The sequence below is a fragment of the Orcinus orca genome, chromosome 4 (genome assembly GCF_937001465.1).
Source record: "Orcinus orca chromosome 4, mOrcOrc1.1, whole genome shotgun sequence".
Lineage (NCBI taxonomy): Eukaryota > Metazoa > Chordata > Mammalia > Artiodactyla > Delphinidae > Orcinus > Orcinus orca.
Window position 1 is genome coordinate 39,882,452 of NC_064562.1, and position 14,281 is coordinate 39,896,732.

Below are 14,281 nucleotides of genomic sequence, written 5' to 3' on the forward strand. Positions count from 1 at the left end.
ACATTGCAAAGTGATCACCATAATGTCTAATAACCATCTGTCATCATACAAAATTATTACAGTATTATTGACTATATTCCTTATGCTATGTATTGCATCCCTGTGACTTATTTATTTTACAACTGTAAGTTTGTACCTCTTAATCCCTTTCACCCAAACCTGCACCCCCCCTCCCCTCTGGCAACCACCAGTTTGCTCTCTGTATCTGTAACTCTGTTTCTGTTTTGTTTTGTTTGTTCATTTGCTTTATTGTTTAGATTCCATATATAAGTGAAACCATATGGTATTTGTCTTTCTCTGTCTGACTTATTTCACTTAGCATAATACCTTCTAGGTCCATTCATGTTGTCCTAAATGGCAAGATTTCATTCTTTTTTACAGTTGAGTAATATTCCATTGTGTGTACATACATATACCATATCTGTTGATGGACACTTAGGTTACTCCCATATCTTGGCTATTGTAAGCAGTGCTGCACTGAATATAAAGGTGAATATATCTTTTCAAACTAGTATTCTTGTTTTCTTTGGGTAACTACGCAGAACTGGAATTGCTAGATCATATGGTAGTTCTATTTTTAAATTTTTGAGGACCCTCCCACAATTTTCCATAGGGGCTGCTCCAATTTACATTCCCACCAACAGTGCATGAGGGTTGCCTTTTCTCCACATTCTCGCCAACACTTGTTATTTGTTGTCTCTTTGATGATAGCCATTCTGACAGATATGCAGCAATATCTCATTGTGGTTTTGAGTTGCATTTCCCTGATGATTAGTGATGTTGAACATCTTTTCATGTGTCTGCAGGGCATCTGAATGTCTTCTTTGGAGAAATATCTATTCAGATTCTTGGCCCATTTTTTAACCAGATTGTTTGGGGTTTTTGATATTGAGTTGTATGAGTTATTCATATAATTTGGATATTAATCCTTTATTGTCTATACCATTTGCCAATATCTTCTCACATTCAGTAGGTTGCCTTTTCATTTTGTTAAGGGTTTCCTTCACTGTGCAAAAGCTTTATAGTTTGATGTAGTCCTATTTGTTTATTTTTGATTTCCATTTGTGGTTCCTCAGTTATGGAGTTCTACTTCTTGTCCCTTGCTCATTTTTCTATCATAGATGTTCAAGGGCTTTTTATAGAAAGTGTTGGAAATAGATAAAACCAAGTGAGCAAAATATTGATATCTGCTGAAGTTGGATGATGGCACAAGAGGGATTTCTTATGCTACTCTCTCGACTTTTAGCTATGTTTAAATATTTCTATGATAAGAAGTTAGCTCTGTCTACTGAAAAGGTCTAAAATCAGTGACCACACGTAGTGTCAGGTTGTGAGCTCTAAATATCATTCACCAATAAAAAAAAAAACTAGGGGTCCTTACAGAAATGGCCAGATTCAGGTTCAGTTCAGGAAATTTATAAGATGAGCCTTAGATATCTTGTGCCAAAAATCAAAGAAACCACCAAACTATAATAGGGTTATGTCAAAAGGACATAAGAGCCAGCTTGGCCAAAGACGGAATAATCTGAGCATAAAAATAATCATTTCAATTCACTGAAAATAATTGTATAAAAATGTATGAGTCATAATGATATTCCAAAAGAGAACGAGAGAGCAAAAACAAAAATTAACAAGAACTCATCAGAAATCATTAGAGGTAGTTAGAGCACTGACTTTTTATTTTGAAAATGACAATTATAGAGAAAGAAATAAGCTTTTATCTCATCAGTCCTGTGTAATTTATTTAAAATAGCCCTAGTTGATGAAGGAAAGTTACTTAGAGGAAAATTGCAGAAAGTAAATGTAAAAGAAATGGTAGAATGGGAAAAAACCATTAAGAGAAAAAACTATCAGTTTTTTCTGACAGACCTTAAAAATGGAAGGATCAACTTGCCACCACCAAAACCAATGATCCAACTTAAGCATCACTAAAAGTTGGTCAGCCACTTACTATGAGCCTTTAAGTATGATGCAATATGGAGTAAACAGCATAAGTAGTCTTGTCAACAAATTCAGTCTAAATCTAATCAAAGCTTTCAAACGAACTTCTAATTTAAGAAATATAGGAGATAGAGACAAGTTAAACAATACCATAAGGAAGCAATACCACAGGAAATAAGCAGACAAATGCAGAATATTAATCATTCCTCAAGACCTGAGACAAATGACCCAGTTTCTCCAATAAATCAATGGCAAGGGGAAAAATGGAGGTGAGACTGTTCTAGATTAAAATAGAGCAAATAATATAATAAGTGTGATAATAACTGTGAACCTCGTGTGCTTCCTGAATCAAATAAATCATCCATGAAAAAAAGACATTTTTTATGCAATTGGAGAAACTTAAATGTGGACTACATATTAAATGATATGAAGAAAATATGTTAATTGAACTTAATATGACGTTAACAGTGTCTTTATGTCAGAAACAAATCCTTATTTTTTGGTGGTACATATTAAAGGATTTATGGATAAAGTTACCTGGTGACTTACACAAAAAGTAGAACTTTTTTGTAGATTTAATTATTGAAATAGAACCTAGCAAATGCCACAAGCTTAAACTTTGGAGAAGTATTGGTATTTTACTATATATCATGTCCTCCTTTACAGTGTAATTTGTAGTAACTTTTTTCATATCTTCAGCAATGTTCACTCTGCATCTCCTGATAATTCTTTATGTAAAAGGAGTGCCTGTTGGTTTGGTGGATTCTTTCAGGCATTTTACTGTAACAGCGTGAACAACTGCTTGTTGCCTTTGCAATTATATAAGAAATGCTAAAGGAGGCTCTCAATGTTTTTATTAATTTTTAGCAAAGTTTTATAAAGTTCTGGATTGAGTATAACTTCAAACATTGATGAAGAGTTATAGAATTTGTCTTCATGTTCTAGATACTTAGTGATAAAATGGCTTGCTGATCATTAACCAGTGTATCAAGGGAAAATATACACCTCATGTGATATTCATGAATAATGACAGTGGATGTAAATCTCTATTTTAAATATTATTCTCGATTGTTAAAAAAACTTTTTGGGAGCCTGTGGAAGGTGGCGGAGGCGGCGGCACCTACGAGCATAGGCCCTGTGAGAGCGAAGCTGCCGCGGGGCCTGCCGTGCGCCGGCGGCCCTGACATGGGCACCCACGGCTCGAAAGCTCGGGGCCTGCGGCCCTTCGCCTTGGCGGCGGAGGGCGGCGGCCTGGAGGCTCTGTTACTGAGCAAGCTTTGATGTGACCGCAAGGCTGAGTCATGCCCCCCTTCGTATCTATCATGGAGTGCTGTGGCTCCATGTTCTAGGACGAGGATGGGGATCTGGCTCACGAGCTCTATGAGGAGACAGTCGTCACCAAGAACGGGCAGAAGCAGGCCAAGCAGAGGCAAGTGCATGAGAACCTGATTCCTCAGGGCATCGTGAAGCTGGATCCACCACCCGCCCCCCACCCCACCCCGCATCCACGTGGATTTCCCTGTGATCCTCTTTGAGGTGTGAGCCTGGGGGGTGGTAGGCATAAACACCCCCTGCCCCAGCAAGAAACCCCCAGGCTCCAGGTGTGGCTTGCATTGAGGAACCTAGGCTGGGGCCATAACATCAATAAACTCCCGTGGCCCGGAACCTTCAGCTGTGAGCAGGGCCGTCCCGCAGTGCTGGTTGGGTGTTGCTTTGTATGTGGACAAGAGGTGACCGGTGGCTGATGGCGGAGTTACCAGTCCCCCTTTCCCAGCTATCCCTCCGAGGAGCATGGCAGGGCATGTGCTGGTCAGGAATGCCTAGCTCCTGTGCCCTTGCCTGGCCTGCATTCTTGCAAGCTTGCCCAGGGCCCAGCCCTGCTGGCGGCTACAGCACTTTACAACCAAGGTCTGCCTTCTTCCAGCCCCAGGGTGTAGGAGCTGTGCACAGGTGGGAACTTCCTTTCCCTCACTTCCTTTACCCTCTCGTTGGAGCATTTCAGCCGTTTGCCGTCTTGATTCCCCCTGTGTTGGACAGAAGCTGGGAGCAGACTCGCCAACCTGGGACACAGCAAAAAAAAAAAAAAAAAAACCAAGCAGTTAAAAGGGCACCTAGAAATGCAGGAAGGAAATGCATTTACTAACCCTAAGTTTTCTGCCAAATGGGCAGGGAACTGCTGGAGCTCTCTCCAGGGTAAAAGGTGCCAGTGAGCACCATTGTTTGACTTCCCACCAGGACTGTTCCAGGCCCATGCCAGCACCAGCCATCCTGCCAATGTTGCCTCAGTGTGGCACTCCCCAGGGACTGCCCCCAAACCACACTTCTAGCTCCAATCAATCTGCCAAAGCAGTCTACATAGTCTCTACAAAGCAGTCTCCCACAGAAGGCCACTTTTTCAAGACCAGTAGAAGTAATTTTTTCACCTAATTCATGGAAACTAAATCCAAAGAAAAGGTCATAAGGATGTTTAACAAACTCAGGAGAAGAATGGAGGAACTCAGTGAGAATGTCAACAAAGACTTAGAAAATGTAAGAGAGAACCAACCAGCGTTGAAAAATACTGTGACTTAATTAAAAAATACACTACAGAGAATCAACAGCATTTTAGATCATACAGAAGAATGGACAAGCAATCTGGAAGATAGAATAGTGGAAATCACCCAATCAGAATAGCAAAAAGAAAGAATTTTTGTAAGTGAGGAGAGCTTAAGGGACCTCTGAGATGACATCAAGTATACTAACATTCATATTGTAAGGGTTCCAGTAGGAGAAGAGGAAGAGAAAAAGTCACAGAACTTATATGAAGAAATAAAACCTTCCCTCATTTGGAGGAAAAAATAACCAGACATCCAGGTCTAGGAAGTGCAGAGAGTACCAAACAAGATGGACCCAAAGATATCCACACCAAGACATATTATAATTACAATGGCAAAAGTTAAAGATAAAGAGAGACTCTTAGAGGCAGCAAGACAAAAACAACTAATCGTATACAAGGGAAACCCCATAAGACTATCAGCTGATATCTCAGCAGAAACTTTACAGGTCAGAATGGAGTGGCATGATATATTTAATGTGCTGAAAGGAAAAAACTTACAACCTATAATACTCCATCTAACAAAGTTACCATTCAGAATTGAAGGAGAGATAAAGAGTTTCCCAGATAAGCAAAAACTAAAGGAGTTAATCACCACTAAACGAGCCTTACAAGAAATGTTAGAGTATATATTTTTTTTTTTTTGGCTGCCTTGGGTCTTCATTGCTGCATGCGGGCTTTCTCTAGTTGCAGTGATCAGGGGCTACTCTTTGTGGCAGTGTGCAGGCTTCTCATTGCAGTGGCTTCTCTTGTTGCAGAGCACAGGCTCTAGGTGTGCGGGCTTCAGTAGCTGTGGCACGTGGGCTCAGTAGTTGCGGCTCGTGGGCTCTAGAACGCAGGCTCAGTAGTTGTGGCACACAGGCTTAGTTGCTCCACGGCATGTGGGATATTCCAAGACCAGGGCTCAAACCCATGTCCCCTGCATTGGCAGGCGGCTTCTTAGAGAGTCTTCTTTAAGCAGAAAAGGAAAGGCCACAACTAGGAATACAAAAACATATGAAACAAAAGAATCTCACTGGCAAAGACAAATATAAGGGCAGACAGTGAATCAATCACTTAGAAAGCTAGTATGAAAGTTAAAAGACAAAAGCAGTACAACAATCAATTATAACTACAATAAGTAAGGTATACACAAAATGAAAATATGTAAAATATGACCACAAAAACATAAAATTGGGTAGAAGGACTGAAAATGTAGTGCTTTTAGAATGTATTTGAAATTACATGACTATCAGCTTAAAATAGATGGCTATATTTGCAGGTCGGTATATATGAACCTCATGATAACCAAAAAACTCCAATGGGCACACAAAAAATAAAAAGAATCTAAACAAAACACTAAAGGAACACATCAGAACACAAGAGAAAAAAACAAGAGAAGAAGACAGAAACAGAGAAGTACAAAAAGAATCAGAAAACAATTAACAAAATCAACTATATGCCAATAAAAATTTTAATAAATAAATAAAATTTAAAAAAAAACAAAATGGCAATAGTACATACCTATCAATAATTACTTTAAATGTATCAATAAATGGACTGAATGCTTCAATCAAAAGACATAGGATAGGGCTTTCCTGGTGGCGTAGTGGTTGAGACTCCGCCTGCCGATGCAGGGGATGCGGGTTCGTGCCCCGGTCCGGGAGGATCCTATGTGCAGTGGAGCAGCTGGGCCCGTGGGCCATGGCCGCTGGGCCTGCGCGTCCAGAGCCTGTACTCCTCAACGGGAGAGGCCACAGCAGTGAGAGGCCCGTGTACCACACACACACAAAAAAGACATAGGATAATTGAATGGATTAAAAAAAAATAAGACCCATCTGTACGTCGCATACAAGAGACTCACCTCAGATCTAAAGACACACATAGACTGAAAGTGAAAGGATGGAAAAATATATTCCATGCACATGGAAAAGAAAAGAAAGCTGAGTAGCAACATGCAGATCACACAAAATAGACCTTAAAACAAGGACTGTAACAAAAGACAAAGAAGGACATTACATAATGATAAAGGGGTCAATCCAACAAAAGGATATAACAATTGTAAACATTTATGCACCCAACATAGGAGCACCCAACTGTGCAAAGCAAATAGTAACAGAAATAGGGGACTGCAACACAATAATGGTAGGGAATTTTTTTTCAATATTTAAAACTTCGTATATATTGGTTCCTTTTTTAAAATATTTATTTATGTATTTATTTTGGTTGCTCTGGCTCTTAGTTGCAACATGTGAGCTCTTTGGTTGCAGGAGACAGTCTCCTTAGTTATGGCATCTGAACTCAGTTGCGGCATGCATGTGGGATCTAGTTCCCTGACCAGGGATCAAACCCAGGCCCCCTGCATTGGGAGGCAGAGTCCTATCCACTGCACCACCAGGTAAGTCCCAATAGTAGGGGATTTTAATACCGCATTTACATCAATGGATAGATTACCCAGACAGAAAATCAATATGGAAACACTGGCTTTAAACAACACATTAGAGTTGGATAGATTTAATAGATATATACAGAACTCTCCACCTAAAAACAGCAGAATACACATTCTTCTCAAGTGCACATGGAACATGCTCTAGGACAGATTACATGTTAGACTACAAAACTAGTCTCAATAAATTTAAAAAGACTGAAATCATATCAAGCATCTTTTCCAACCACAATGGTATTAACCAGAAATCAACTACAAGAAGAAAACTGGAAAAAACACAGACACGTGGAGACTAAGCAACATGCTACTAATCAATCAATGTATTGTTATTGGGTTGATGAAGATATCAAAGAGTAAATTTTAAAATACCTTGAGACTAATGAAAATGGAAACACAACTGTCCAAAATCTGTGGGAGGCAGCAAAAGTAGCTCTAAGAAGGAAATTCATAACAATAGAGGCCTACCTCAAGAAATAAGAAAATTCTAAAATAAACAATTACATATGCATTTAAAGGAATATGAAAAAGAACAAACAAAGCTTCAGGTCTGGTTGCACCTGAAAGACACTAAGCACAAAAGAGTTCCTCAGCCCTACATAGTATGAGATAGCTAGGTAAGACCTCTGCCCAATGTCTAGGAGGCCCGAAGTGAGACAGACTCACTTAACATCCTAAGAAGATGCCCTTTACATCCTAAGAGAGCCCTTTACATCCTAAGAAGGAATGAGAGAGCAGCCAAATGTTTTTCTTCCTTGGTAGTTTGAATGCTGTGAAGACTGGAGAGGTCTCACGGATGAGAGAGGGAATTAAGCCGAAGACAGTACTAGAATTACGTGACAGGAAACCAGATAAGGCCAACCAGGACCCAGCAGATGACAATGAGAGACTGCTATAACTGGGAATTGAACCACCTGGCAGAGGCCAAGCCAAGAGCTGGAGGCCGCTCACACCACCGTATTATGACTATGCTTAAGCCCTTTGAAGGTAAATGCTGTGCCAAGGAGGGGAGGGGAAGGGGGAAAAGAACGAAGGGAATTATGTTTACCTGACAATGGTGATTTTTCCTCTGTAATAGCGGCCCTGAAATAATGTGCTTATTTTCATTGTGGTTAAGTTAAACTACAGGTAAACAATGTGACATTTTCATTATACCTGATAATGTAGCTCAGAAATTTTATAAAAGGCATGATATAGAATTCTCTGTTCCTTGAGGATTTTACAGTAGTGGTTTATTAAACTCAGTCTTATACTTTTTTGGGGAGTGGCTGCTTTTCACCATGGCTATTGATACAATCAGGTTTCCAAATTCATTTTTGCATCCGTTTTGGACTATTATAGTTTCTCAGAAATATCTATTTCATTAAGATTGACAAATTTAATACCATCAAGGTACGTACCATTGGTACCATGATGGAGCATTTGTCATCTCCTTTGCTCAGTGGTAGAATCACTAATTGCTAATGGTATGCATTCAGTTTCCTAGTTTTTTTTCTCTATTAACTTTGATGAAAGTTCTAAATTTTTATTCATCTTTATAAAAGAAAGAACAGAAAACAAGTGTTGTATGTCACAGTTCAGAGTACAACTTCTAGAGTCAGAGATTTACTGTATTTGTATCCTGACTCAGCCCTTTACCATAAGACTTGGAGTAAGTTACTTGATCTCTATATGCATTGTTCTTGCCTGTAAACTAGAGGTTAATAGTTGTACCAAACTTATAGGGATATTGTGTAGATCATATCAATTAAGACATGTACAATGCCTAAAACAGTGCCTGATGTTGCTGCTCAGGAAATAGTAGCTACTGTGGTAGTTATATGTAACTGGTATGCAGCATCCATTCCAGCCTGTTCCAAACGTTGCATTCTACACTGTAGCATCTGAAAACCACATTTTCTAGATCTATTTGAGTCAGGGTTCTGGGTAAAAATTAGGTCCCATCTAATCTAGCTGCAGCTGCAGCCTGTCCCAATCATAGAGACATTGAGTTTTTCTTCAAGAACAAAGCCCAGTGGTGAAGAGCAAAGAAGAAACAGCAATGGTAGCAGGGGTAGCTTATGAACCGAGATTCCTGATTCCTGTATAAAGTCTGCTATTGTCTTTGAATTCAATCACTGCAGTTGTAGCCTCCTAAACCTCCATCTTCTTGAGATGCAAAGTTGACACTGGCAGTGCAGTTCAGCAATCTTTTTTCATTAATCCCTGAATACCCAGACAAAAGACTGATTCTCCTGACGTACCAATTATGTTGTAAGTACCAAATTTACTGTATTAAATTTCTATTGAAAGTAGAATGGTTTCTGTTTCCTAAACCTAATTATTTCTAATAGTCTTACTATTTTCTAACTTACTAATTTCTGATTATCTTTATTCATTCCATTTCCCTATATAGTTGTCTATTGTTACTTTTATTTGTTCTTAGATATATTTCATTTTCTTCCTTCTTTCCTTTTTTTCTTTCTTTCCTTTCTTCCTTTCTTCACTCCTTCCCTCTTTCCTTATTATCTTTCTTCCTTCCTTTATTTCTTTTCTTGTTTAAGAGTAAATACATCAAACACTATGCATTTTTCTCTGAGAACAGCTTTGGGTTCAACCCATATTTTGATATGGGTAGTGTTGTTGTTACTATCTAACTAGTATATAATTGCAAGTTTCATTTCCTCTTTTAACCCATGATTCTTTACAAAATATTATTTACATGTGTATTATAGTATTTTAGGTAAAAGCTATTTGAATAAAAGAAGAAATTGGCAGAAATATAAATGAGAAGATTTAATTTAGAGTAGAGAAAAAAGAATTTAAAATATACAAAATATTAGAAGATTGATTTGTACCCTACAAACATATATTGTCATTTTTCAGTGCTGAAGAACATCTATAAAATTGGACTGTACATTAAGTGAAAAAAAATTTATAAAAATTTCTGAAAGACAGAGGACCGTATTCTCTGATCATAGTGCAATAAATCTAGACAAATAAAAAGTAACAAAAAAAGAAAGAAAGAGGAACTATTAAATCCTTGTAAATATCATCTAATTCTTTTTTTCTTATTTATTTAACTTCATTTGTTCTATTTTCTTTCTCAATTTCTATTTCTTCCTCAAATTTCTTCCTCAAATCTATTTTCTTCTTTATGCCTATATGGTATTTTCTTTTCTTCATACCAAATCTAATTGTTATTATATTGCTATACTTTTTCATTTTGCATTATGTGATTTCTTGAGATTGTATATTCAGTCAAGTTTTATTCTTTTCTTTACTGTATTTTTCTTTTCTTTTCTTTTTTTTACCTCCTTAAGTAGGTTTATTATTAGGTATGTTCTTCTTTTTGTTGCAATGGTGAATGAGATTTCTTCCTTAATTTCTCTTTCTGATCTTTCATTGTTAGTGTATAGGAATGCAAGAGATTTCTGTACATTAATTTTGTAGCCTGCAACTTTACCAGATTCATTGATTAGCTCTAGTAGTTTTCTGGTGGCATCTTTAGGAGCCTCTATGTATAGGATCATGTCATCTGCAAACAGTGGCAGTTTTACTTCTTTTCCAATTTGTATTCTTTTTATTTCTTTTTCTTCTCTGATTGCCATGGCTAGGACTTCCAAAACTATGTTGAATAACAGTGGTGAGAATGGACATCCTTGTCTTGTTCCTGATCTTAGAGGAAATGCTTTCAGTTTTTCGCCATTGAGAATGATGTTTGCTATGGGTTTGTCATATATGGCCTTTGTTATGTTGAGGTAGGTTCCCTCTATGCCCACTTTCTGGAGAGTTTTTTGTTTGTTTTTTTTTTCTCGGTACATGGGCTTCTCACTGTTGTGGCCTCTCCCATTGTGGAGCACGGACTCTGGACGCGCAGGCTCAGTGGTCATGGCTCACGGGCCCAGCTGCTCCGCAGCATGTGGGATCTTCCCAGACCGGGGCACGAACCCGTGTCCCCTGCATCAGCAGGCAGACTCTCAACCACTGCGCCACCAGGGAAGACCTTCTGTAGAGTTTTTATCATAAATGGGTGTTGAATTTTGTCAAAAGCTTTTTCTGCCTCTATTGGGATGATCATATGGTTTTTATTCTTCAATTTGTTAATATGGTATATCACATTGATTTATTTGCATATATTGAAGAATCCTTGCATCCCTGGGATAAATCCCACTTGATCATGGTGTATGATCCTTTTAATGTGTTGTCGGATTCTGTTTGCTAGTATTTTGTTGAGGATTTTTGCATCTATATTCATCAGGGATATTGGTCTGTAATTTTCTTTTTTTGTAGTATCTTTGTCTGGTTTTGGTATCAGGGTGATGGTGGCCTCGTAGAATGAGTTTGGGAGTGTTCCTTCCTCTGAAATTTTTTGGAAGAGTTTGAGAAGGGTGGGTGTTAGCTCTGCTCTAAATGTTTGATAGAATTCGTCTGTGAAGCCATCTGGTCCTGGGCTTTTGTTTGTTGGAAGATTTTTAATCACAGTTTCAATTTCATTACTTGTGACTGGTCTGTTCATATATTCTATTTCTTCCTGGTTCAGTCTTGGAAGGTTATACCTTTCTGAGAATTTGCCAGTTTCTTCCAGGTTGCCCATTTTATTGGCATAGTGTCACTTTTTAGTAGTCTCTTATGATGCTTTGTATTTCTGCAGTGTCCATTGTAACGTCTCCTTTTTCATTTCTAATTTTACTGATTTGTGTTCTCTCCGTCTTTTTCTTGATGAGTCTGGCTAAAGGTTTATCAATTTTGTTTATCTTCTCAAAGAACCAGCTTTTAGTTTTATTGATCTTTGCTATTGTTTTCTTTGCTTCTATTTCATTCATTTCTGCTCTGAACTTTATGATTTCTTTCCTTCTACTAACTTTGGGTTTTGTTTGTTCATCTTTCTCTAGTTCTTTTAGGTGTAAGGTTAGATTGTTTATTTGAGATTTTTCTTGTTTCTTGAGGTAGGATTGTATTGCTATAAACTTCCCTCTTAGAACTGCTTTTGCTGCATCCCATAGGTTTCAGAGATTTTTTGGTATTTTTTTTAAAAAAAATTTGCTTATTTATTTATTCTTTTCTTTTGACTGCGTTGGGTCTTCATTGCTGCGTGGTCCTTCTCTAGTTGCAGCAAGCAGGGGCTACTCTTTGCTGTGGTGCACAGGCTTCTCATTACGGTGGCGTCTCTTGTTTCGGAGCACAGGCTCTAGGCGTGCAGGCTTCAGTAGTTGTGGCACATGGGCTCAGTAGTTGTGGCACATGGGCTTAGCTGCTCCGCAGCATGTGGAATCTTCACAGACCAGGGCTCGAACCCGTGTCCCCTGCATTGGCAGGCAGATTCTTAACCACTGCACCACCAGGGAAGTCCCTCCCATAGGTTTTGGATCATCATGTTTTTGTCGTCATTTGTCTCTAGGTATTTTTTGATGTCTTCTTTGATTTCTTCAGTGATCTTTTGGTTGTTTAGTAACGTATTGTTTAGCCTCCATGTGTTTGTGTTTTTTATGGGTTTTTTTCCCCGTAATTTATTTGTAATCTCATAGCATTGTGGTCAGAAAAGATGCTTGATATGATTTCAAATTTCTTAAATTTACTGACGCTTGATTTGTGACCCAAGATGTGATCTATCCTGGAGAATGTTCTGTGTGCACTTGAGAAGAAAGTGTAATCTGCGGTTTTTGGATGGAATGTCCTATAAATATCAATTAAATCTATCTGGTCTATTTTGTCATTTAAAGCTTGTGTTTCCTTATTAATTTTCTGTCTGGATGATCTGTCCATTGGTGTAAGTGAGGTGTTAAAGTCCCCCACTATTAGTGTGTTACTGTCGATTTCCTCTTTTATAAGCTGTTAGCAGTTGTCTTATGTATTGAGGTGCTCCTATGTTGTGTGCATATATATTTATAGTTGTTATATCTCCTTCTTGGATTGATCCCTTGATCATTATGTAGTGTCCTTCCTTGTCTCTTGTAACATTCTTTATTTTAAAGTCTATTTTATCTGATATGAGTATTGCTACTCCAGCTTTCTTTTGATTTCCATTTGCATGGAATATCTTTTTCCATCCCCTCATTTTCAGTCTGTATGTGTCCCTAGGTCTGAAGTGGGTATCTTGTAGACAGCATATATAGGTCTTGTTTTTGTATCTATTCAGCAAGACTGTGTCTTTTGGTTGAAGCATTTAATCCATTCACATTTAAGGTAATTATCGATATGTATGTTCCTATGACCATTTTCTTAATTTTTTGGGGTTTGTTTTTGTAGGTCCTTTTCTTCTCTTGTTTTTCCCACTTAGAGAAGTTCCATTAGCATTTGTTGTAAAACTGGTTTGGTGGTGCTGAATTCTCTTAGCTTTTGCTTGTCTGTTAAGCTTTTTATTTCTCTGTCATATCTGAATGAGATCCTTGCCAGGTAGAGTAATCTTGGTTGTAGTTTCTTCCCTTTTATCACTTTAAATATATCGTGTCACTCCCTTCTGGCTTGTAGAGCTTCTGCTGAGAAATCGGCTGTTAACCTTATGGGAGTTCCCTTGTTTGTTATTTGTCATTTTTCCCTTGTTGCTTTTAATAATTTTTCTTTGTCTTTAGTTTTTGTCAATTTGATTACTATGTGTCTTGGTGTGTTTCTCCTTGGGTTTATCCTGCCTGGGACTCTGTGCTTCCTAGACTTGTGTGGCTATTTCTTTTCCCATGTTAGGGAAGTTTTCAACTATATTCTCTTCAAATATTTTCTTGGGTCCTTTGTCTCTTTGCCTTCTGGGACCCTTATAATGCAAATGTTGGTGTGTTTAGTGTTGTCCCAGAGGTCTCTTAGGCTGTCTTCATTTCTTTTCGTTCTTTTCTCTTTATTCTGTTCCCCAGCAGTGAATTCCACCATTCTGTCTTCCAGGTCACTTATCCGTTCTTCTGCCTCGGTTATTCTGCTATTGATTCCTTCTAGTGTAGTTTTCATTTCAGTTATTGTATTGTTTTCATCTATGTTTGTTTATTCTTTAATTCTTCTAAGTCTTTGTTAACCATTTCTTGCATCTTCTTGATCTTTGCCTCCATCTTTTTTCCAAGGTCTTGGATCATCTTCACTATCATTATTCTGAATTCTTTTTCTGGAAGGTTGCCTATTTCCACTTCATTTCATTGTTTTTCTGGGGTTTTATCTTGTTCCTTCATCTGGTACATAGCCCTCTGCCTTTTCATTTTTTCTATCTTTCTGTGAATGTGGTTTTCATTCCACAGGCTGCAGGATTATAGTTCTTCTTGCTTCTGCTGTCTGCCCTCTGGTCTGTATTTGTCTAATGTAGTTTTTACCTATTTAGTTTATTTTCTGAGATATTCCATCTCAATATTTCCTCCTCTCATGCATTA

General features: G+C 38.1%; 1 pseudogene; it reads left to right on the forward strand.

Annotated features, from left to right (window-relative positions):
• Positions 1–3,083: 3,083 nt before the first annotated feature.
• On the forward strand, positions 3,084–3,483 carry LOC101278953 (tumor suppressor candidate 2-like; annotated as a pseudogene).
• The last annotated feature ends 10,798 nt before the right edge of the window (positions 3,484–14,281 follow it).